Source organism: Triturus cristatus, chromosome 7 (genome assembly GCF_964204655.1).
Source record: "Triturus cristatus chromosome 7, aTriCri1.1, whole genome shotgun sequence".
Taxonomy (NCBI): Eukaryota; Metazoa; Chordata; class Amphibia; order Caudata; family Salamandridae; genus Triturus; species Triturus cristatus.
This window is the reverse complement of record NC_140590.1, coordinates 921,484,197-921,509,377: the sequence shown is the minus strand read 5'-3', so window position 1 is coordinate 921,509,377 and position 25,181 is coordinate 921,484,197. Positions and strand designations below refer to the sequence as shown.

At 50.2% G+C, this 25,181-nt stretch overlaps 1 protein-coding gene across 7 annotated transcripts in view; it reads left to right on the top strand.

The window, feature by feature from the left end:
* Positions 1-25,181, top strand: part of LCP2 (lymphocyte cytosolic protein 2) — a 581,277-nt gene that overhangs the window by 352,450 nt on the left and 203,646 nt on the right. The gene's annotated exons all lie outside the window — the stretch shown is intronic.

Here is a 25,181-nt window from a genome sequence, read left to right as displayed (position 1 = left end):
AGGTTGTACCAAACAACATCACACATAGCACCAAGTGAGAGGTGGATGCTCACTTTCGAGCACAGCTCTAAGATCAAGCATACAAGGTGGAATATGCATCATGTAATGATTCATGACTGCACATTTTGTAGGTGACAACTTTTGCAGTATTTAGCATGATAGCATGAGATTTGGCACACCACACGACTCCACAGTCCATCAAGTTGTAGATAAAATCATGCTCTCCACATCACATTACCCAATGATTATGTTCAGAGCCTCTGCTATGTACAGATCGTTTTTTTAATTTGCACATTATTGTTTTTAATGTTCTTAAATATGTTTTATTTGTTGAAAATAGATTTTCACAAACAATGAGTATATCTCTAGAAAATGACAATGTAGTAGGCCATGTCTCATCTATCTTCAAACCAATAGATTTTATCCATCGGTTTCTGGACCCACACTTTAATTACTCGGGTCCTCCAATGGACCTTTTCTTTGTCGCACTGCGAGTTAGCAGTTAATCTTATTCATTAAACAGGGCAACCGATTAGGCTACACAATGAGGACCAAGAATTGTTAGCCAAGTTTAAGAAGGTTTAGTATAAATCAGTAATCAAATTCATATAGATCACTCTCAATACCATGCTATAAAGATATAGTGTAACAAGAGGCAATCTGAGCATCCTAAAGAAATTGAGGCAGATCAGAATTAGGCAGAAAAGCAATTCAGTGACAGCTATGCAAAAGAACAGCACCAGCACCTGATGCTCAGAAAACAATCTTAAATTCTCTTGTTTATGCATTTAAAAATTAAAAAGTCCCAAGCACAGTTTACAGGGAAGGAATGGTTCAGATATCTAGGGAGTCTCACATATCAAAGAGTTCCATGCAAGAACCGAAGGCTGGGCAAAACCAATATAGCAGAACAAGTGTTAGCATCTCAGAAGCTCAGTAAAGAATTTTCAGGGGGTCGGAAATGAGTTATATATCACAAAGAAAGGGGAACCAGGAGTGCTTGTAGGTCCAATATATGTGCTCCTACGAAGTATCAGATCTATCAACAAGGGTATGCAGTTCCTCAGGGGAAAGGCAAGGAGAATATGTAGTCGGTCAGTATCTAAGGAAGCGGACTAGAGCATCTATTCCCTTAGGAACTTAAGCCCCCACACACCCATATGAGTGTCATGCTTCTTTATACTGAATGGTCTTTTTATCAACCTCAGGTCTAAATGCTTGACTAAATCACAGATTGTGCAAAATGCTGCTGCACATATCTTGATGAACATTCTCAAGCACAAATCTGCTGCTGCCATTCTAAAAGAATTACATTGGTTACCAGTGAAGCGATGTATTGAGTTTAAAGCCCTTTGCATAGCATTTAAAGAAACCCATGACATAGGGCCAGCCTTTTTCAAGCGAAACCTTCATCTGTACGTTCCCACACGCCATCTACGCTCAGCTCAGTCCCACAATTTAGTGGTTCCTAGGTTTAAGAAAGCTCCTGGCGAGGCAGAAGCTTTCTGGTCAGTACGATCAGATTTTGGAACTCCCTTCCCCAAAGGTTAAAAGACAAAACTCACCTGCTGGGCTTTAGGAAAGTGCTAAAGACGTGGCTGTTTAACCTTTGACTCTGAGTTATGATCTTACGGCATATGTTTACGTGATGAGTAAGCACCTTGACAACTCCGGGAAATTATATTGCGCTTTATAAATCTCTTTTCCATTTCATTTCATTTCTTGTTGGGCTGGTGCTGCAATGCCTCATGGGCACGCATGAAGGGGCTCTTTATCAAAGATCTTTTGTTCCAATGCCATATGTGAATTGTGGGTGTAGGGCCGTTAGTGTATATTGGTGTGGTGAAGTGTGTATACATATAAAAAGATGTGTTAAAATTGTCTAAGTAGTCCTCTATAAAATAGTTAATCAGTGAGTCTACTTGTCTAATTTGAAGCGTGGTGGCTAACAGTAAAGGCAATGATCTCTGCTAGCTCAAAAGGTCAAATGTTCAACATGGTTCTTGCTGTAGGTAATGTCATTAATGATCAGTTGGCAATTGCTCCGGACCGATTATTTCTAATCTACACAGTGGTTGAAATCTGGGTTCGTATCAAGGATAATCCAATCATAAAATAACCTAAATATGGTGTACCTTTATACAGTGTTTCCAAAAAAGCCGACCTAAGTAGGGTAGCATTTTGCCTCCTTGAGTAGGGTAGAGTAGAGTATTTTTACAGTGAGTGTCATAGTGACAGTTGCACAGGACGACCTACCCAATCTCTTCTGCCTTAGGAGAGGAATAAGTGCCTGCCTAAGCCACATAGAGGTGTAACCTCTAAGAGTCCATTCAAAGGTAGTTGGGAATCAAGGAAGTGGTCTGCAAGGAGTCCAAAGGGAATCCTTCATAGGGTCTGCAGAAAGGGGGATCAGCAAATAAGTCTGCAAATGGTCTGAAGAGTGTGTCCTGAAAGGTTCCAAAGAGAGATCTGTTGAGTTGTGGGGTTGCCGGTATATTATAATCCATGAAGTCCATAGGAGATACCCCCTTGGTCACATCATCATAGAAAGTCCATTGCCAATGGAGTTCACATATTGCAGACTACAACACTTGCAAAATGTCCCACACCAAACATCAGAACAACATCCTTTTCTCATTCCCTGGTCAGGAAAGAAGAGTCCTTTCATTAGCGCTCTAGATACTTGTATTCTTTCGTCAAGGTCTGCTTCTCAGGCTATGGATCTATATCTATTACAGGAATGTATCTATTCTATACTAACAATGTGTCTGATTACCTGCAAGAAAGTCAGGTTAGCAGAAATCGAAATACACAGTGGCAACTGGTGACATTTGAAAGTGGTGGGCGTAAGCGTTTGTGATGAGTGACCTGTGACAAGCGAGCATTGCGAGCGAGCCTGACCTTTATAAGAGGGGTGTTGAGAGGTTCTCCCCCCCCCATGAAAGTTTTGATAAAAGAGTGGGCGAATTGAGCATTTTCTAGCAAATTTGAGAAAGCAAGAAGGTTCATAAAGCAATTGTGAAAGTGTAGCCATGAATTCAATAGAGAAATTTCGCATGATAAAGACAAACGTAGCAGAACTTCATAACATACTTTGACATAACAATGCTGCGTACCTCACAGATTTCTTAATTTATTGATATACTTTTACAAATTAAATCTACTGAGGATATGCAAGTTATTATGATTGAAATGGCTTGAATTTTACTGCTTGCATTTGAAAGCGCCTACTTTCAGCAAACCTGTGTGTGTAGGTGGCATGAAGGGGTGTGGCAAGGACAGCCATCATGGCAGACGTCTTCTAGGCGAGCTCGGCCCCATCGAGCCTTGGAATCCGCCAACAATCCCCCAATACTCTGATGTGGTGATTACCAGTTGGTGGCTCTGACAGAGTGACCCGTCCTCTGCGGTCTGGTGCCAGCGGAGTAGCGTTCTGCCCTGCGGTGAGCCTGAAGCACCGTGCGAGCGCCCGGCGGTGGGAGAGGCTGTGGTGTCGCCTGTGGCCTATCGCGGCTGTCTGGTTCGTGGCTGTGAGGTGCACGGCCCAGGTTGGAGCGTGGCTGCAGCCCGGGCGGTGAAACATCGATTGAGCCGGTGAGATCGCGACTCCTGCGTAGACAGACAGTTGTAAGTGTGGCGGGGCCCGGTGGAATCCAACGCAGGTTGTGCTGCCTCCCGGAGAACCCCTCAGAGTGGCATCGGGGCATATACTGCCATCTCCACAATCTGCTTGGGCTCGCCACACCCCTTGGAACTGGGGGCGGTGGGTGACATTGATTAATCCAGGGCAGGCCTGTGACACTTGCCTGTCCCCTGCAGCTGCATCCGCGGGCTGGAGTCGCCCCACCAGGACAGGTGGACACCTGTGGGGGGCCGAAGGGGACTCAACGCATGCCTCAGTGAGAGGCCCGCCATTATTACGTTGCTGGACTGTGGCCTTGCTTCTCTCCACCCAGGGGTGCCCATACACCGATGATGAGATAGGCCCGGTGCAGGAACCAACTTCTGTACTGCTGGCTGGCCGAGAGGCACGGGGGAGTACGGGATTGGTTCCGTGGCCTGGGCATGGGAGGTGGTATAGTGAGGGGCCCATTGGCCTTGGGGCGCCTGGGGCTCGCGGCTCATCTTCTCCTTCAGAGGACGCGGTAGTGGCCTGCCCCGGGGGCCTTTTGCAGCAAAAGCATACCGAGGGGGTGCTAGGGGTCAGGGGTCTGACGAATGTGGTCCTAGTAGGAGACCCATTTTGAGGTCTGTCCCTGGGCTGCGGAGGCTGTCGGGCTAGACCTCGTGTGGCTTGTGGCCTGGGGCGGGCTGATTCCGTGAGGCCTGGCCCATGGTGTTTTCCCCTCCCCAGACGGATCCTCGGAGAGCCCTGAGTAATACCAGATGCGCCGTGGGACCCACTGAGGGTGCAGAATAGAGAGTGCGACGTCCAGAGCCAGTACCGGCCCTCCTGCACATCATGGAGAGCGATAAGCTCAGTGGCTCAGCCGTGAAACAATGCACCATCGACCAGTTCACCTCCGCCCTGAGCGGCTCCGGGGATGCGGAGGGTGGGAGCCCAGTTCCAAACAATGCTGCCCTGTGGCCATGATCACTCAGGCCCGAGACTCATTGGATGCCAAGATCAGTGCTGTGGGATCGGAGGTCTCATTTTCGATACAGGACCTTAGGAAGGCTGTTGAGCGTATCACGGAAACTGAAACCAGGGTTTTGTCTTCGGAAGACACCGTGGCCAATCTCCAACAAAAACTCAATAGGCTCACAGTAGTGATGCAGGAGCTGGCCTCCGGGGTGGAGGATGCTGAGTGCCGCTCACCACGAAACAACAATCATCTAATTGGCTTCCTGGAGAGCTGCGAAGGTACTTCCATGGAACGCTTCATCAATAATTGCTTAAATCTATCATGCCAGATGACTCCCTGTCCGCCTTCTTTGTGGTGGAGTGGGCCCACCGGGCACTAACACGAGGCCCCCCCTCAGTCGAACGGCAGGCCCCCCCTTGGTCGAACAGCCCCATCCCATCATTGCCATATTGTTAACCTATATGGACCGGGACACCATCCTTAAATTTGCCTGAGTGAACAGTGAGAAGCTGGTCTACATCTTCCACACCATCCTGCTTTCCCCGACTACACTCACCTGGTCCAGCAGCAACGTCAATCCTTCACCGCGGCTCAACCTCCAGTAGATGCTTTTGTACCCGGCCCGCATGCGGGTTGTATACGCGTCCAAGACTCTGTTCTTCAATTCTCCGCAAGCCATTTTTGCCTGGACAGACAAGACAGTTCACCGTAAGCCGCACACCCCGCCTTCGCGGGAGTCTGACTCCTCTCAAGGTACCCAGAGATCGTGGCTGAAAAAGTCCACTTCCAAGAGGCGGCACAGATCGCATTCCAATTGGCCTTCTACAGCACAAGAAGAGTGGGCAGATGCTGATGACTTGCTAATACGCTCTTAGGGCAGGGTCACATCTCTCAGTCGACGATGGTGGTCCGCCCTGGGTACATCGCTTGGCTCGGGGGTCTGAAACCAACGCCCCCTCCACATTCTAAACAATTCAGTTAGAGCACTATGGAAAATTGCCCATGGATCTGTAGGGACCCCGGTTGGGTCCCTGGTGGGCACATCACCGCGACAGATACAGCAGGCTTGGGGAAATATAGGGGTGGGGGTGGTAGGGGTTGTTCTCAAGTTGCTATATACAAATGTTTGCATGGTTCATGCACAGTCACATAGTCACAGTCGCTCCTTCGCACAGGCCTCAATACTGGCATCCCCCTTGATAGACAGATGACCATGCAATTGGCTCCTGCTCATACGGGTGGGATTAACATCATGACATGGAATGTGCGGGGGTCCTGGACAAGATCAAACATGACGCCGTCCTGCAACAGGCCAAACGTATGAAGATTGATGTACTTCTCCTTCAGGAGACCCACATGCTGGGCAATAAAGCTCCTTATCCTGCTCGCTTTGGTTACAACCAGATATTTTATTCAGGCTTTGTTCGAGAGTCCTGTGGGACTGCTATCCTTATACACCATCGAGTTTCATTCCTAGTGTCCAAAACATGGGCAGATCCCGGTGGGTGCTGCTACACTATTGTGACAGGCACTTTACATGGGGAGTCTTTGTCGCTAGGCAGCTTTTACGCTCCGCCCCACCTGGGGCAGGAATTGATAGATAAGATTACGGGCTTGTGGGGGGTAACTCCCAGAGGGCATATCTGTGATGGGAGAGACTGGAATGCTATCATAGCACTAATCGACCGGTGGCAGGAGGCAGGGCCCAGCGCACACACTGGGGACCCCAAACTACTTCAATTGGTCACAACTCTGGGGTGGGCAGAGGCATGGCAAGCTTACAACCCCACAGATTTGGGCTTCACATATCTCTCAGCTGCGTCCGGCTCCCATTCTAGATTGGATTATTTAATTCTCCCTTGCACGTACATTCACAGGGCTTCAGCTGTCTCCATATTGCCCCGAGGCCTCCCCGATCACCTTAAAACTGCTGATCGGTCCCCATAAACCCCCCCCCTCTGATGGCGCCTTTCGCCATGGCATTTGCGTGAATCTGCCTATCAGGATGCCATCCGGCAAGGGATCACAAACTACCTGGACTTAAATGCCACCACAGCACCCTCATGTACCACCCTATGGGAAGCCCTGAAACCCACAATCCGAGGGATAGACATTAGTTACTGCACCGGGGAGAAGCACCGCTGCATGGCACAGGTCGTCGAGTTACAGGACTGCCAGCGAGACCTGGATATAGTGGGTGAGGGTGGCGACCCCACGGCAAGGCGTGTCCTTCTTTTAGCCTAACAACAACTTCATCAGCTGTTACTGACAAATCCCGGGAGAGTTGGTTAGCGACCCAGTCTAGAACTTATCAATGGGGAGACAAATCGAGTAAGAAGCTTCACTGTCTATGCGGTGAGATGCACGCCCCTTCCCCGGTGCTGGTGCTACGTTGCGCGGAGGGCATTCTGTGTAACTCCCCGGGCTCGGTCGCTCAGACTTTCGCATCATATTATATGTCCCTTTATGCCAAAAGAGAGATCATCTCATCAGACCAGATAGAATTCCTGACCGATATTCCACCCAGGGCTCTACCAGACCATGTCCAGGATCAACTAGATGCCCCACTCACCCTGTAGGAGCTCAGTACGGCCCTAACGGGCATACATCCTGGTCGTGCTCCGGGTCCCAACAGGTTCCAGAGTGGCTTCCTGTGATCATATATGTCCCTTCTGGGTCCACACCTCTTAAATGTACTACAGGAAGCCATGGAACAGCAGATTCTCCCCCCGGACTGGTGCCATGCAGAGATTGAAGTCTTCCACAAACCAGGGCATCCTCCGGAGGAGCCATCCTCATTCTGCCCCTGTTGGAAATGGGGGACCTAGTCACTCCCCACTGCCACCAAACGCTGGAGGTGGGAGTCACTGTCCCACACCGCTGTTGCCAGGTGCGAAATCCGGACCCCTCGTTTCAACATTAGGCTAAGTAAGGACGCCGTCTGAGATAGCCCTGCTCACCCCCTTAGTAGATTGGTACGAGCAGCCAGGCTTATCTCCAAGGCACAAGTGTACAGTATGTGCAACCACACTCACAGCAACCCACTGATGTCCCCACAAATAGACTCCACACAAGTTTTTATAAAACGAGGATAATCTTTATTTAAAAAGATATACGATATGACCACGCGATACAAAACCAACATATAATAATGGGTCGTATTCCTTCCGGTGGGTTGGTAGGTTCTGATCCCAACCACCGCTTCTAACCAACAGTTACGTTTACTTCTAACCATTCCAAAAACGTTAGGCAGGTCGTATTGCTAGAATCACACATGTTGGAAAAGAAAAGAAATACTGCAATGCGTAAAGATATACCCCCGTACTGTGCACTAGAGAAACAATTCCCTACGTAGCGCTACAATTATGTACTTTGCAACAGAAGGAATAATGCAATGTGTATCACTACCAGCATGCCCTGTGCAAGGGAAAAATAACGCAGTGCGTAGCGCAGCCAGCATGTAGTTCATCAGGCACGAATATGGTCAGGCATCATACAACAGTTTGATAGTTTGTTAGCAGCAGTAATGCAAAGTGTAATACGACAGTTTAGGCGCTCCATTAACAGTTGCCCACAATCAAAGATAAATGATAACACAAAAGTTTCGCTTCTCACTCCGGCCCCAGTAGTGCCCCTCCTTGGATCAGCACGGGCCTAGATCCAAGCCGAAGCAACAGGCTTATGCAGCTGACAGAAGCAAGAGGCTGTCAGAGCGCCGCTCTGGGCCTGCACCCCACCCCAGGTCGTGATCCACGTTACCTGGGGAGGGCGCACCCCACTCTCCTCTCCTCCTTCAGTGACTTGGGCCTTGATCCAGAACTCCGTCAAATTGGCACTGCGAGCTCAGGCCAGCGGCTCAGCTCCTCTGGGGCTGCCGGTCCGGGCCACTACTGTTTCACTCCTAGGGCCCAATGACCTGGTCCTCTTTCCGGCGGTCTCAGTAGACACCGAGACCCGCCCTCAGCACTGTGGAGACCTACTTTGATTTCGGTGCACACACCACCCATGCACTGTGCGCGTTCGAGACTCGCCTCTTCTCCGGTGCACACGATGACCGGGCCCTCTTCACCAATGCCTCGGCATGCACCTCGACATGCAGCCTGCGTGTCCAAGTCTCCCCTCTTCTCCCGGTGCACATGATGACCAGGCGCTCTTCACCAATGCCTCGGCTGCACCACCACACACACCACACATGTCCAAGACTCACTTCATCTCCCGGTGCACACAACAGCATGTTCTGACCCCAATGATCTGCACCTCAGATGAGCTACCAGAGTTTCACCATCTGGAGGGCCGAGTATTAATGGGGGAACGGGGGGCACATAAAATCCGTCAGATCTACCAAACCTTAGTCACATACAGTGACATGACCTTAAATGCAACCCATTTGGCATGGGAATCAGATATCCCAGGCCTCACTGACAATGGCTGGACGGAGGCGCTGGCGAGTCCACGAGGGCAGCAATAGCGACAAGTTACTGCCTGATGCAATTCAAATATGTCCCTAGATCTTACTATACACAGTCTCGGCTCTGGAGTATGGGAGTTATCCAGTCCCCCATCTGTCTTCGGTGCGAGGAAGAGGAGGGGACCATTTTCCAAACGGTGTGGAGCTGTAAGGCCCTCCAGCCATATTGGCGTAAGGTAGCCACGTGCCTGGAGAGGGTCTTATCTTGGCATCTCGCCCCGAGCCTAAACTATTTTTATTATATAGCACTGAGGAGATTGGGGGGAACCACTATAAACAGCACCTCTTGATTCTGGGTCCCTCTTTGGCAAAAAAGGGACATTGCTCAACATTGGAAGGGGACAACGCCGCCATCTCTCAGGGGTGTGGAGGCGTAGCTTGGACAGTTGTATGGGATTGGAATTGGCAGTATTTAAGGTGAGGGGCTGCCCACAGAAATACTGAAAGATATGGGCCTGCTGGGCAACATACAGGGGCATCGACCTACCTTCTATACACCAGATGGATCCATCATAGACAGGCAGCATACACACCAGCTGTCGACCCCCTCTTCTTTACTGATCCTGGCCGCATACCAGTCTAAACTCAATTCCTGTGAGGTTGGGGAGTGTAATGTACTACCTGTGCTACAGTTCTAGTTTTGTTTGTGTATTTCTTTTATAGGCATATATTTTCTCTTTTTTTTTAACGCAACCCTTATCAGTACCTTGCTGTAACAGAGGTATAATTGTGTCTATGTTAGCGATCTGGCCGTTTATACTACTAAAATTCAATAAAATGTGTTTTAAACACAAATGTAGGCAGCATGCAAGCCATTTGTCAGGCCATAAGGCAGCACACAGCAGGGCTGTAAACAGTTGTTGAAGGAAGTTAACGAGTCGAACAATGACACCCCAAGTTCATTGTGAAAATGTGATGTATGCACATGGGAGTAGAGCGAGTTGTGAAATTGTAAGCATTTTTACAGTTTTTCGATTCTCAAATGAAGAAAGCAGACCGCGTGACCTGCTGCTGCAATTCATACCAAGCGGTTAGGAGTGATTTATCTCATTTGACCAAGTTAAGTTGAACTAAACATGTCAGAACCTTTAAGAAGGAAAACCAGCATTTTCTTATCACCTTAATGCTCGCTGTCTGGGACATGACTCCCTAGTAGCATAATAAATCAGCACAAGCATTGCAATCAATCAATCAATCAATCATGGCATTTGTAAAGCGCACTACATACCCGTGAGGGTCTCAAGGCGCTGGGGGGGGGGAAGCTGCTACTGTTCGAAGAGCCAGGTCTTGAGAAGTCTTTTGAAGTTCAGAAGGTCTTCGGTCTGCCGCAGGCGGATGGGGAGGGTGTTCCATGTCTTGGCGGCAAGGTGGGAGAATGATCTGCCGCCGGCGGTCGCTCTTCAGATGCGGGGGACGGTGGCGAGGGCGCAGTCTGCGGAGCAGAGATGGCGGGTGGGGGTGTAGAGGCTGAGTCAGGTGTTGTGGAGTGCCTTGTGTGCGTGGGTGAGGAGTTTGAAGGTTATCCTCTTGTTGACAGGGAGCCAGTGTAGGTCTCTCAGGTGCGGCGAGGGATGTCGAGGATCAGGCATGCGGAGGCGTTCTGGATGCGTTGAAGCCGTTTCAGGAGTTTGGCCGGGGCTCCCGCGTAGAGTGCGTTTCCGTAGTCCAGTCTACTGCTGACGAGGGCCTGGGTGACCGTCCTTCTTGTTTTGGTGGAGATCCACTTGAAGATCCTGCGAAGCATGCGGAGGGTATTGAAGCAGGAGGAGGAGACGGCGTTGACCTGCTTCGTCATGGAGAAGGTAGAGTCGAGGATGACCCCTAGGTTGCGTGCGTGGTCGGTGGGTGTTGGGGGTGTTCCTCGTGCAGTCGGCCACCAGGAGTCGTCCCAGGCCGAGGGGGTGGATCCGAGGATGAGGACCTCCGTCTTCACCGAGTTCAGCTTCAGTCGGCTGTTCCTCATCCAGTTGACGATGGCCTTCATTCCTTTGTGGAGGTTGGTTTTGGCGGTGTGGGGTCCTTGGTGAGGGAGAGGATCAGCTGGGTGTCGTCGGCATAGGAGATGATGTTGAGGTTGTGCCGTCGTGCAATGTGGGCGAGTGGTGCCATGTAGACGTTGAACAACGTTGGGCTGAGGGATGAGCCTGGGGTACGCCGCAGATGATCTCGGTGGCTTCGGAGAGGAAGGGCGCAGATGATCTCGGTGGCTTCGGAGAGGAAGGGGGGGAGGCGGACGCTCTGTGTTCTGCCGGAGAGGAAGGAGGAGGTCCAGTCCAGGGCCTTCTCTTGGATTCCGGCGTCGTAGAGGCATGTTCGTAGTGTGCGGTGGCAGACCGCGTCGAAGGCAGCTGACAGGTCCAGGAGGATAAGGGCCGCGGTTTCTCCATTCTCTAGCAGGGTCCTGATGTCATCGGTGGCCGCGATGAGGGCAGTTTCGGTGCTGTGGTTGCTGCAGAACCCAGACTGGGACGGGTCCAGGATGCTGCTCTCCTCGAGGAAGCTGGTCATTTGTTTGTTGACAGCCTTTTCGATGATCTTCGCAGGGAACGGGAGATGGGTCGGAAGTTCTTGAGGTCCTTGGGGTCCACCATGGGTTTCTTGAGTAAGGCATTGATCTCTGCATGCTTCCAGCTCTCCGGGAAGGTTGCTGTCTCGAATGAGATGTTGATGGTTTTCCGGAGATGGGGTGCAATGGTGCTGCTGGCTTTGTTGAAGATGTGGGGTGGTCAGGGGTCTTCTGGGGATCAGGAGTGGACGGTGTTCATGATCTTGATGGTGTCGTCATCGTTGATGTTGGTCCAGGCGATCAGGTGATTGGTACGGGTGGTGGTCGTGGGAGTGGGGGTCTAAGTGGTTGCCGGGGTGGTGATGGCGTTGAAGCTGTCGTGGATGTCTGCGATCTTGCGATGGAAGAAGGTGGCCAGCGAGTCGCACAGGTCTTGTGAAGGTGGGATGTCGTTTGGTGTTGGAGCTGGGGTTGGAGAGTTCCTTCACGATGTTGAAGAGCTCTTTGCTGTTGTGTGTGTTGTTGTCTAGGTGGTCTTTGAAGGAGGTCCTTTTGGCGGATCTGATGAGGTGGTGGTGTCTCCGGGTGGCGTTCTTGTGGGCTGTGTAGCTTTCTGGTGTCCGTTCACGGATTCAGTTTTTTTTGAGTTTTCGGCAGGTTCGCTTGGAGGCCTGGAGGGGAGCGAGGGTGTTGGTGCAGTCGTTGATCAACTGTTTGAGGTTGCGAGCGGCGGTGTCGGGGTCGGTCGGATTTGAGGGTAGGCTCCGGGCGAGGGTGGTGGAAAGCTGGTGTTTGGTGACTTTGCTCCAGTAGCGGCGCGGCATCTGTTGGGTGCGGTGGTGCGTGGTGGGTTTCCGGAAGGTGAAGTGGATGCAGCGGTGATCGGTCCAGTGGAGCTCGGTGGTGTGGTTGTAGGAGACTTGGAAGCTTGCGGAGAAGATGGGGTCAAGCGTGTGGCTGGAGGAGTGGGTTGGTGTAGTGACGAGTTGTCTGAGTCCGAGGTTGGCGAGGTTGTCGATCAGGGTGGAGGAGTTGGTGCCGTTGTTGTTCTCGAGGTGGAAGTTCAGGTCCCCGAGGAGGATGTAGTCCGTGGAGGCGAGGGCGTGTGTGCTGACGAGGTTGGTGATTTAGTCGCTGAACTGTGCTCGTGGTCTGGGGGTCTGTAGATGAGGGTTCCTCTGAGGGTGGTGTTTGCATGTAGGTCAAGGTGTCTATGCACCATCCCCTGGCACCCTTTTATTGATCCAGAAGAAATATTGAACCACCACTATTCTCTGAGGAGATGAGTGAAGTCTTTTCATTTATTTTTTTACTTCTCTGCTATAGGTCACAATGTATCTGGCCGCAGCAACATTGACCACTGATTAGCACCTTTGCACCTATCTGCTGTCAACTGTAATGAGATTTCAGACGAGCACAAAGTTAAAATCACCTCTGTACACCTCAAAGACTGGATTAGAAGACTCGCTAATTCCAATAAACACATCAAACATACCCAAGGAGAACCAAAATAGGGAAGCTATAGAACAGTATGAGGATGAATTCAGGTTAAGAGGCAAGGAGAAGTTCCAGATAACACTGTTAACGAATCCGGACACAACACAAATGGGTAAACACCCTCTCAATAAAGTGGATTACCAACCCCGAGGTGAACAAGTGGGACACAAGCAACAACTATCGCACATTCAAAGGAGAATCGACCTACCCCAGACAATGGATAAAAGTAACCACATGACCGGCCAGAACTCTACTGCAACAAACCAAAAAGCTAAATTGTTATTTATCCCTGAATACCTCACTCAAGGACCACACAACACCTTGAATAGAGGGAACATCCTCAAACTTTTCAAATCTATTTCCGAACTGTGTCATATTGAATCTAGTGAAATTATTTCAATTGAATTTAAATCCATCGGAAGTAACCAACCCACCGAACCAAAGCTAATTATTTTTTCAACATTAGCAATTAAGGAGCAGGTAATACTAAGGTCTGATCAATTTAACAAATGGGGCATTAAAATAGTTCCTCAAACCAAACCACGGTACCCATCGGTTCTTGCAAAATCCTCAGCCCCACTAGACAAATTAGGACCACCATCTTTTTCAATACTAAGATCAGCTAAAGGTCGATACCTCCGAGGGGCTACCCACCCTGAAATAGAGGAGTCCAAAACCACGGTGGTTGATTGAGCTTGGCTGCCAGCGGCCCTGGACGGTGGAAACCATGATTAAACTGGGGCTCAACCCGGCCTCTCAGTATGTTTGTGGAACATTACTGCCCTTACACCGAAACTTCAATCTCCAGACGTGATAAAGTTTTTAAAACACCACAAGGTTACACTGTTGCAGGAAACATGGTCTTTGGCCAGCCTTCCAATAGAAGGATATTTGGAATATAGAACTCCAGCCCAGAGGCTGCACAAGTCAGGCCGACCCAGCGGCAACCTTTCAATCTACGTTACAGCCAAGTTAAACGCTAATGTAGTTCAACTGACATTTGAGGAAGACTGGATTTCCAGTATAAGGATTGGCAGCTCCAAACAGACTGAACAACTGCTCTTGATTAACGTTTACATCTCACCTAGCGCCAGGGAGAAAAAATCCAAGTTTGACCACTTAATCCAGATTTTGTGTAACCTACCAAGTAACCACGGAAGAAAAGCCTGTTTAATATCCGGTAACTACAATACAAACCTTTTTCAAGAACTCCCTGAAGAGTATGATGCACCATGGCCAGATATCTTGGAACAAACAACTCCTACCGGTAACAAATATAGCGAGCTTGGCGAATACATGGTGCTACAACTTAGCATCCTGGGTTACGCAATTCTGAACGGTTGCTTCCCCATGGATAGTCCACCAAATTGGACAAGAACAAATGGTCGTACTCATTCCTTTCTAGATTACACCATTTGCAACAAGGAAATGCTCCCTCTGAATGAGAATTACACCATAGCTGCATAAGGAGACACCGATCATCGACCCCAAGTGATCACTATGTCATTCCACGTAGCATGGCACACCGCGACAAGCCAGACAACAAGAGGAATTTGTACAGAGAACCTCAAAAGGTTGAAATGCTCAGATCCTATTATACCAACAATAATGATTAAATGCAGAGCACTGCAAGGTTTAAGGAGCGTCGATGAAATCCCGCCCACCACATCATGGGAACTCTTCTCCCGGGAGCTGCTTAAAAACTTCCCATGTACCACCCGAAAACCCCAAAAAGGTATATCAACAATAACAACTGCTGACATTAAGAAATTAAATTCATTGCGTAACTGTGCGCTAAGACAAACACGTAGACACCCAGGGGAAGATCACTTATTTAATACATACAAGCAAGCTCAAAAAGCACTTCGACAAGCAATATTCTTAGCGAATAATAAGCGCTCCGAGCAGTTCTGGCTAAAACTGATACATGCAAGTAAAAACCATAAAATCTTTTTGGTTGCTTGGTAATTCGAAAACACACAATCAAGGAGGACAAAGTAGTGCGAACATCCCTGAAGTCGAATGGGTATCCTTTCTAATGACCCGCTTTGAAAAACCAGAAAAGGAAGAAGGTCCATCGGCCAAACCTCAAACTTTGGCTCCTCAACTCAACTTATGCCAATCGCTAGGAACAATAAATGTTGGGACACATGAGCAACCCGCTGAATTGAATATAAGGATGCCATCGGTAACCAACACCAAATCACTGATCCAGCACGAAGAATCGCCTCAATGGGTACCCACAACACTAGAAACTCTAATGAAAAGAACAGCACAAATTATAACCGAGGGCCGCTCAGATGGAGCTCCCGGGCCAAATGGTCTACCCCAGGCTCTGTATAAACAGGACACCGACTTTTGGGCTAAACAATTGGCACCCTTATTCACTTACTGCTGGACTAATCAGGTCTTACCGGAATCTTGGCGTGGTGCCATTATACATCCAATTTACAAAGGAGGCAAGAGATCAGATCCGAAAAATTACAGGATGATTACTCTATTAGATGTGGAATCCAAATACTACACCAAGTTGCTCCTTCAAGATTTGGCGTCTTAGGCCACAAAAAAACATCTCATACCCATTAACCAGACAGGATTTGTGCCAAAATCAGGTACCATAACCAACCTGCTTGCGATATCTGTCCTGTCGGCAGTGTCAGGAATGCTAATGCATGCCTGTTTTGTTGACTTCAAGGCTGCTTTCGATCGCGTGCCCAGACACCATCTATAGCTCAAACTGCGGAAATTGGGGATTCCACCTGTGCTTTTACAAGCCATAATCGAGCTACACACTAATACATGGATCCGTATAAAACTTGGAGATGGATTCTATATCTCCAGAAAAATACAAACATCTTGTGGAGTAAAACAAGGTTGTGTGCTGGTGCCCCTCCTTTTTAATCTCTTAATATCCGATCTGTCGGAGTCACTCGACGAAGTCAACTCTCATCCTCCATAACTTGCCAGGGCAAGAGTTAGCAAATTACTGTATGCTGATGACCTTGTCCTGCTCAGCCACACCAGGGTTGGCTTGCAGAGACTTCTCGATCGGCTATCTCCCTATACCATCGAAAATGAATTGGAACTGAACTTATCAAAGAAAAGGGCAATCACCTTTGGGTTAAGGAAATACCAAGGTGGCGGTTGGCAGTTCAAGGGTAAAAGCATTGATAGGGCCGCTTCATATAAACACCTGGGGGTCCACATGGACAGAAGGGGTTCATTCTCAAAACACAGAGACGGGGTAGAAGCCAAAGCTTTGACAATCCAGGTGGCATTTAAGAACCTCGCAAGGCAGTTGTCCGGTCCAGGCCTGACCCCTCTTATAAGTGTCATGAAGGCAAAAACCCTCAATTACCTCACTTACAGCCAGGAGATCATGCAAGGGAAAGACAACAACTTCATGAACAAGATATTGACAAGAATCTTCAAACAAGTGCTGAGCCTTCCAAAAACCTCGTCCCCCACTCAAATACGACTTGAGTTTGGTCTCCAAGATCACCGAGCGGTAGGGGCTGGAGCATTCATTAGGTTGTGCAACAAGCTACGTACTTCCAGAGAAGGAAGTTTGGAGGCTTTTTTGTGGCAGGAAGTTTCAGCCGGTCAGCTTGGGAGATCATACCAGCGTTATCTAAAAGACTCTTTAAAACTCCTGGATGCAGAAGAAATCTGGAGCTCCAATCCATCGCAGCAGGCACTCAAAATCTACGTCAAAAGAAACGTCCGCTTCTGGTCCTTTCATTCGGATAGAGCCCAATTGGTACAATATAACCATGCCTGGTCAATCATATCAGGGTTTAGGCAAGGGGTCATGGCGCCTCATATGTCATGCACCTACTCAGTGATGTGGAAAAAAAGATTTCTGGCCCTCAGAATGAGTGAATGGCCATTCTTGTATCACCTGCCAGGTTGGCGCCGCACAAACACCAATATAACGTGCAGGGGGTGTGGGAGCAGAAAGGAAACAATCAAGCATGTGGTATGTCTTTGCCCTGCACTTCTTAATGATCAAAAGATCTTGCTAAAGGGCGAATGAAACAAACTCGGCATTCGCACTTGTCGACAAGTCATCCTTGCATCTATGACTCCGGACAATCCAGTGCTTAAAATCCGGTTCACCAAGTTTGTCAAATAAGCAGTAAAAAGACTTATAAACTGCGAGAGCCAGCAAGCTAACAACTGTTAATCCATAATGGGGAGACCTAAGCCCGATGTTGTTTTTCCAATCTATTTAATTCATTGTACTGCTTGACAGCGGTTGAATATGGTATTTTGCACATTGTTTACTTACTGTCGCCTGTCTTGTGCGACCCTGGAACTTTTAATTATTATATGTAGGGGTTCTACTTATTTACAAATAGAATTGCACTATTAGCGGTTTAGCTATCAGCTTTTTAACAATGAATAATGTCTTGCCGCATGGCCTTAGTCGACGGCAAAACTAGAACGGATCACCATGGCTCTCAACTGTTTCTTAATTGTTTCTTAATAAAAAAGGACCAATTGTCTAGATGAAGTTTACATTTTAACAGCATGAACAAATAGAGATTATTAGGTTTTTAAACAATTATTTACTGCTGAAATTCACACCCTTCTATTACTTACCATTTGCTTGCAACGGTATTAATGTATTAAATGGCCGCATTTAGGCGGCTTCTAAGAATGCATGAGAAAATAATGTAAGCAAAGACAAAGGAGTTTAGTTAACGCTTGTTTACTACCCTATGTGTAAATATTTAAGCAATTGTCCAATATACTTTTTTTTTATTGATGCACGCCCATTATTGTAATGATTTTTACTAATCAAACAATAAAGTAATCACCCAGTGAGATTTCAGACGAGCACAAGCCTCAATGTCTAGACATGCAGTGGGATAAAAACCACCTTTCATCTCCCACCTTCCATACAAATGGTGTTGAGGTGATGGTGCATAATTAAGCAATAGGCTAGAGCACCAACTAGTGACAAATTGGATACCATGTCAGAAAGTATCCTGACGTTGTTAAAACGTTCACTTCATTTCACCGCTATCAACCTTTTGTCTTCAGCCAGTAAAGGTGTGCTTCTTGTTGTAGGGCCGCTAGCGCCGGTGAAGGCCCTCGTCGCATGCGCTCGCCGCTGCAATAACTGACACCACACTCTGTGCCTGGGTCTCGGCGCCCGACTGCCTTAGCAGGCCGCGCCCCTTTATTTTATAGAGTGGCGTACGCCACGTTCGTGGCGTACGCGTTGCGTAGTGTCCTCTTGCGCTCTAGCGTCTAACGCTAGAGCGCTAACTGTAACATCCCTCCCCAACTTGGATAACAAAATAAACAGAAGTCCATAACAGTCACTCACTTGCTTGGCAGGCAAAGTCTTTAAGGCGGCTGCTTGGCGTGGGGTTCTCTCTCAGACCATACCTGGCAGTGGCACGAGTGCCGGAGCTGGTTGGGTGGCTATTCGGGGCTTCACCTTCCGTCGGGGCCTGAGGGCTCTGCTCTGGGGCGCTGCTGGCGCCGCTGGGCGTCAGCCCTGGTCCCAGCTCTGGGGTTGAGATCTCTTCCTCCCCTCTGTTCAGCCCCCTCTGGCCGCGGTCAGTGGCCTCCGGAATGCGTTTGAACCACGAGATGTTCCTGGTGGTCGACTCCACCCCTCTTTCCGCTGTGACCATTGTGCCCCGCCTCTGTGCCACAGTCCAACTACCTGGTTCATACCGGGGTCTGAATTTGCCTCCCGGCCTTCTATCCTTCACGAGGACGCTGTCCCCTGGTCTGATGTCGCGGTCTCGACTGCCTCTGGCCCGGCTCACTTGCCGGTTGCGGTGTGCTCGTCGTTGAAAAACCTGCTCCGCTTCGAACGGTGGGTCGCCCACCCAGGGACTGTGGGTAGCCCATCGCGGCTGCCATTGATCATGAGAGACCACGGGGCTTGTTTGGTGGAGCAGTGGGGCGTGCTCCGGTATTCTCCCAGGAATCGCTGGATTTCCCTTTCGGGGTCTAGTTGCTCCACGCCGGCTATTCGAATCACTTTATTCAGGGTCCTCATGAAACGCTCTGCTTCTCCGTTGGCCTGTGGCCACTGAGGAGTGATTCGCCAGTGTTGTACTCCCTGGTGCTGGAGGAACTCCCGGAACTCGTGACCGTGGAAGGGTGGCCCGTTGTCGCTCTTCATCTCCGAGGGGCGCCCAAACATGGCAAATATTTTCTCCAGCGCTGGTCCCACGAACATGAAGGCTGTGGACGGTAGAACTTCCACTATGGGATATTTCGAGAAGTTGTCAATGACCACCAGCGACACTTTTCCGTTTGGGAGGCTTCCGAAGTCTATACTAATCTTGTCCCATGGGTACCTTCCTGGTTCTTCTGTCACGATGGGGGCCGGAGGCTCCGGGCCGCTCGTCACCTGGCACGCGGCGCAGCTTCTTACCACCTCGTCCACCATGCCATCCAGCCCCGGGAACCATATCTTCGCCCTCATCCTGGTCTTCATCTTCTCCGTCCCTTGATGGCCGTCGTGAGCAATGATCGTGGCTTGATGGCGTAGTGCGGTGGGCATGACGATCCTAGACCCTCGCAGGACGACACCATCGCGGGTCATACTTAGTTCATTCCGCACTCGCCACATCTGCTGCAAGTCCTTCTTGTCCTCGTCTGCCCACGAGTTGGCGGTGTGTAGGAAATCAGCCCATGACCCTTTTTGAAGAGCTCCCCGTGTCCTTGCCAGCACGGCGTCGTGCTCCCCGGCACGTATGATCTCCTGGATTGTCAGTATCCGAGGGCAAGTCAGAGCAGCTAGGAGGTCGATGTGTGCTTCGGTTTCATCTTCCTCTTCTTTCCCGATCGGGGACGTCACCCCACTTTCCGGGTGTCGTGACAGAAAGTCTGCCGGGTTTTTCGCACCTGGCCGGTATGTCACCTCCATCTGGTATTGTTGTAGTCCAATGGCCCACCTTTCGATCCTCGGGGGGGGTGGGGCGCTGTCCCTTTGAACAGGGGCACCAATGGTTGGTGGTCTGTCACCACAGTAAAAGGGTGCCCGCAGACATAGAGGTGGAAATGCCGGCAACCCCATCGGATGGCTAGTGCTTCGCGTTCAATCTGAAAATACCTCTGTTCAGTTGGGGTGAGTGCCTTGCTGGCGTAGGCCAGGGTGGCCCATATCCCTGGTTCTTGCTCTTGCGTAAGGACTGCGCCCAGTCCCACCGGACTGGCGTCGACAAGTAGTTCTGTCTTCCTGGTCGGATCAAAGTAGACCAGAGTGGCTTGGTCCAGCAGCGTGGTCTTGATAGCATGGAAGGCATCTTCTTCCTCTTGCCCCCAGCGCCACAGGGTGTCTGTCTTCGTGAGGCGTCTGAGAGGTTCCGCCGTGGTAGCCAAGTTTGGGATGAACCGCCCACAGTACGTGGCCATCCCGAGAAAACTGCGGACTTCCAACGCAGAAGTCGGTGCTGGGGCGTTCTTGATAGCCTGGGATTTTCTCGGGTCCACTTGAATGCCATGGTTGGTAAACGTGTATCCGAAGAACTCGATGCTTTGCTGAAAGAACTGGCACTTCTCCTTGTGCAACGTGACCCCAAACTCTCTCAGCCTCATCAGTGTGGACCGGATCCGTCGGTAGTGTTCATCCACTGTTGTGGCGTGTATCAGTATGTCATCACTGACGTTTAGTACTCCTGGTAGCCCCTGCAAGATGTCTCTGATAGTGTTCTGAAATATTTCGGCCGCCGAAGAGATGCCAAAGTTAAGGCGTCGGTACCTGCGTAGCCCCAGGTGCGTGCTGAAGGTAGTGATATATCTGCTCTCTTCGGCCAGCGTTAGTTGGTGGTACCCCGCGTTGAGGTCCAGTTTGGAGAACCACCGGGCTCCGTTAAGGTCTGCGATTATGTCATCCATCGTGGGCGTGATGTGCCTCTCCCTTTTGATGGCCTTGTTGGGCAGCCTCATGTCGATGCACACTCGAATCTTGCCTGGTTGCCGGGGCTTTTCCGCTATCACCATGGGTGATACCCAGGGGGTGGGTCCGGTTACTGTCTCTATAACACCTTGCTCCTCCAGCCTCCTCAGCTCCTCCTCTACCAGCGGGCGTAGGTGGAAAGGAATCCTCCTGTGTTTTAACGCTGTGGGTGTGACTGAACGGTCAATGTGGAGCTTGACTGGTGGTCGTCGGATGTTCCCCAGACCAGTGAACAGCTCCGGAAACTGGTCCAGCAGGATAGTCGTCTGGGACTCTTGTACCTTCCGGAGGAATGCGATCAGCCCTAGGTCTTCGGCTGCGTGCCCGCTGAGGAGGGTGTCTGCCTCCTGATTGATCACATGTATGTCAATCGTTATCTCTGCGTCATCCGACTTCACCGGCACCGTCATCTTTCCTGCCAGGGGCAGCGGTGTGTCACTTCCGTAGGCATAGATCTGGGCTTTTGACCGTCGGAGTTCGGGCTTGGGTCAGAGGCGATTGTATTGTTGCACTCCCATCACGGTGACTGACGCCCCTGTGTCGATCACTGCGTTTATCCGGGATCCAGCGACTAGGACGTTGCACCTCGGTTGTGGTCTTCTCGAGCTCTTGAGGGCTCTGGTGAATGAAATCAGGTATGTTTCCCCTTCGTCATCATCGGACTCCATTGCATCTTCCCGCAGGGCCTGCGCTTGCTTGCGCCCTGGGTTGGTGGGGGAGGACAACGACAGCTGGGATAGCTGTCTCACCATGGCCTTCTCTGGCCTCTTTCCCCTCCGGTCCCGTTGCGTGGATCGTTTGCGGCAAACAGACGCAAAGTGGTTCATCACGCCGCAGTTGTCACACGCCTTTCCTTTCGCAGGGCACGTCCTGCCTCCGTGCTCGTCATACCCGCAGTACCTGCACGGGGCTGCAGGCTTCTTTGCCGCCGGTCGGCGGGAAGTTTCACGCGTCTGTACTGCGTCGGCCCGCTCCGTTTTGACTGTTACTCCTGACCCGGCGCCTCGTGTGAGCGCCAGCTCCATCTCCTCTGCGCGGGCGTCGGATCGATCATGGGACCGTGCCAGCACTAGAATGTCCGCCATCGGGATGTTCGGTTGGCGGAGAATGAGTGTTCGTAACTTTTTGCTGCGTATGCCGCATATTATCTGTGCTCTGATCTCTTCCTTGGCTCTATCACCGACGAGGTGCGTGTCTGCCAGCACCCTCAGTCGAGCGTGGAATGCATCCACCGGCACACGGGGTCAATCTCCGTACTCGTCGCCAGTGTTGGAGGGCCGCTAGCGCCGGTGAAGGCCCTCGTCGCATGCGCTCGCCGCTGCAATAACTGACACCACACTCTGTGCCTGGGTCTCGGCGCCCGACTGCCTTAGCAGGCCGCGCCCCTTTATTTTATACAGTGGTGTACGCCACGTTCGTGGCGTACGCGTTGCGTAGTGTCCTCTTGCGCTCTAGCGTCTAACGCTAGAGCGCTAACTGTAACACTTCTATCGGTTGCATTTAGAGACCAATTACCCACAAAATCAGGAAACAATACTCTTGCAAAAATATGTACAACAATACATTTTGCTTTTAGTAAACACATGCTGGTGTCTTTAAGGACTCTGTTCCATGTATGTGATTCTGAAAGGGTACCTTACATTTCTTTGTTTTTCTTTTGTATGTGTGTAATTTACTTTTCTTTTGCATGCATGTATTCTACCTGCGCTTTTTGACGTCCTTGTGTGTAAATGTTATTTGCTGTTGCTCGGTGACATGATGTGCTCAGATTTCTGAATGTTTTTGTGCTAGAGAAGCGATTGCCTAATTAGTCACAGTCAGAATTTTACTACTGCGCTTCCGTGGTCAGCTTTCAGCAACAGGCTTCAGCTTGATGCCCTTCTGTTGATGACTGCAAGAGCGAGCTACAGGAATGAATGGTTATTTGAAGTGTGTTTGCAAATCATTCAGCGATCAAAATGAACAATGATGAACTGAGAGCATTACAGGGGTGGCTTCTCTATTGGAGCGGAGGAGCATCGCCCCACTTAAATCCCCCCCCCCCCGCTTCCAAAGTCCCCGAGATGAAAAATAAAATGGTAATTATAGCCCAAGCCGAGCAGCAGGACAAGGGCTGGGCCGTTGCTGACTGACAGCAGCAGGGAGGATGATGGGCTGGTATTGCACTGTTTAAAGTGCGCATGTCTAAGACAGCTAGGTTGTTGTTAGTAAGTGCAGTCCTCCAGAGTGCTGTGGAGCACCGAATGAGGCCTCTCCCTCCAATCAGGGCACTGCTCACATGCTGCATATGAGCAGCGCCAGGATTGAGCAAGGGAGTTCCAGCATCCGATTCCAGTTCCTGGATGAAGAAGAGGTCCAGAGTGAGGACATTGCATTAGGTAAGTTTCTTTTTTTAAATTATATTTTGTGCACCCGTGCCTTACCCCCCACAGATGCCAGTCGCCACTGGAGCATTAATATGTGCAGTTGCTGAATTACTAATAAGAATTCATTGCAATCCAAAGCAACCATGCCTTGAAGTTTGCATGTAGCAGTTTGCTGCTAGCTCATAGCTAACTGGTGTTGGACTTGGCCCTTTTGACAGGTTCACCCCAAAATTTTATGCATTCTCCTAGCCTTTTTCTGTAACCTAATGTTGGTGGTTTTAGGCATCTGGGCACTGTGTACATTGGTGATATTGGACTGCCCTCCCTTAGGAATGCATTGGGGATTCCCTGATCCGTGTGTGTCAGTGGTAATTCATGGCATGGGAGGAGCAGAGAGGTTGAGTTTGGTATGTATGAAATTGTGAGAATAAGAGCTGCGTAATGATGTGCGCAGATTTATTGTGACTATTGGGGAAATGCCACTTTTAGAAGTTGGCATTTCTGTGTGCTATGTGTCTGCCTGCCTGATGTGAATTGCATGTCTGGCTTGTGAGTGACAGGGGCTGAGAGTTGTGTGTGGCTCCAGGAAGGGCAGGGGGAGTCAGCGCTGGGTTGAAAAGGACATCTGTGCTGGGAGTAGGCCTGGGCGGTAAATTCCGTTCCGCTCGCGGAATTTGCAGAATTTCGGTAATTTCGCGTTCCGCGGAGAACGCGAAATTGCCCAAAATTCTGCTTTCCGCGACTTTGCGAAATTTTTTCTTGTTCGTGTTCTCAAAATGCGTGTTCGCGAGATATTTCTCCCCGAGCACGCAAACAGCAACTGTGAACAGGAAAAAAGCATCGCGAACAAGCAATTCCGCGAGTTCGCGGAATTTCTGCATGTTCGCGGAGATTTTTTACCGTTTCGTGGAGATTTGCGTAACGCGATTACGCAAATTCCGCCCACCCCTAGCTGGGAGTAGTGGAAGGAGTAATTCCCTGACTCTGAATAGGAGTGTGCCTGCTCTGTACAATACTGCCTCCACCCCCTGTGGTGTATCTGATCACCTAGCCCCCACCTGACAAAGGGGAAGAGGAGCTTGCAAAACAAAGTGCTCCAAATCCCCCCTGAACCAGTTGCATCTGGTTCCCCCATGCCCTGCACTACAGACAAAGAGATATGTGGTATAAATATAGGGGCTGTGACCCCATGGAAAGGTTCTTCTTGTGCTGTTCATGACTGGGGGGGCGTGCTGCTGCTGGGGCCCAGGAGGAACCGCCATGGGGGCTTACCTCCCTGCTGGAGGACCCTGTGTGCTGGCCTCCCTGGGCCCAGCTATGTCCCCTAGACCCTGGTGAGTCCTTGCGCCCTAGGAGCGCCTGTCGCCTTCACTTTCCAAGACTTTGGGAGAATTTGGAACTTCTAGCTCCTTGGGAGCACTGTGCTTTATTTCTTTCTCTGCCCCGAGAAGTGGAGCACTGGAGTGTCGCAGCACTGGGCTGCAGGTTGCTGCTGAGGGAATACCCAGCGTAGGGATTCCCCCATGATGCCGATGATCGGGAACCCACCCCGCAATTATGTGTGCTCGAAGGAGAGCGGGAGCCTACCCCGTGTTTTTTGCTTTCAAGCGGGTGCCCACCCCGCATTTTGATGCTTAAGCACGGCGGGTGCCCACCCCGCATTGCCGTGATTTCAGCTAGCGGGATCCTACCCCGCTTCATGGACATAAAGACGGCGGGAGCCCACCCCGCATGTGGTGTCCGTCAGCGGGTGCCCACCCCGCTGCTGTGTGGCCCTCGAGGGGACCCCCGGCATGGGGATCCCCCAGGTGTGCGGAAGAAAAGT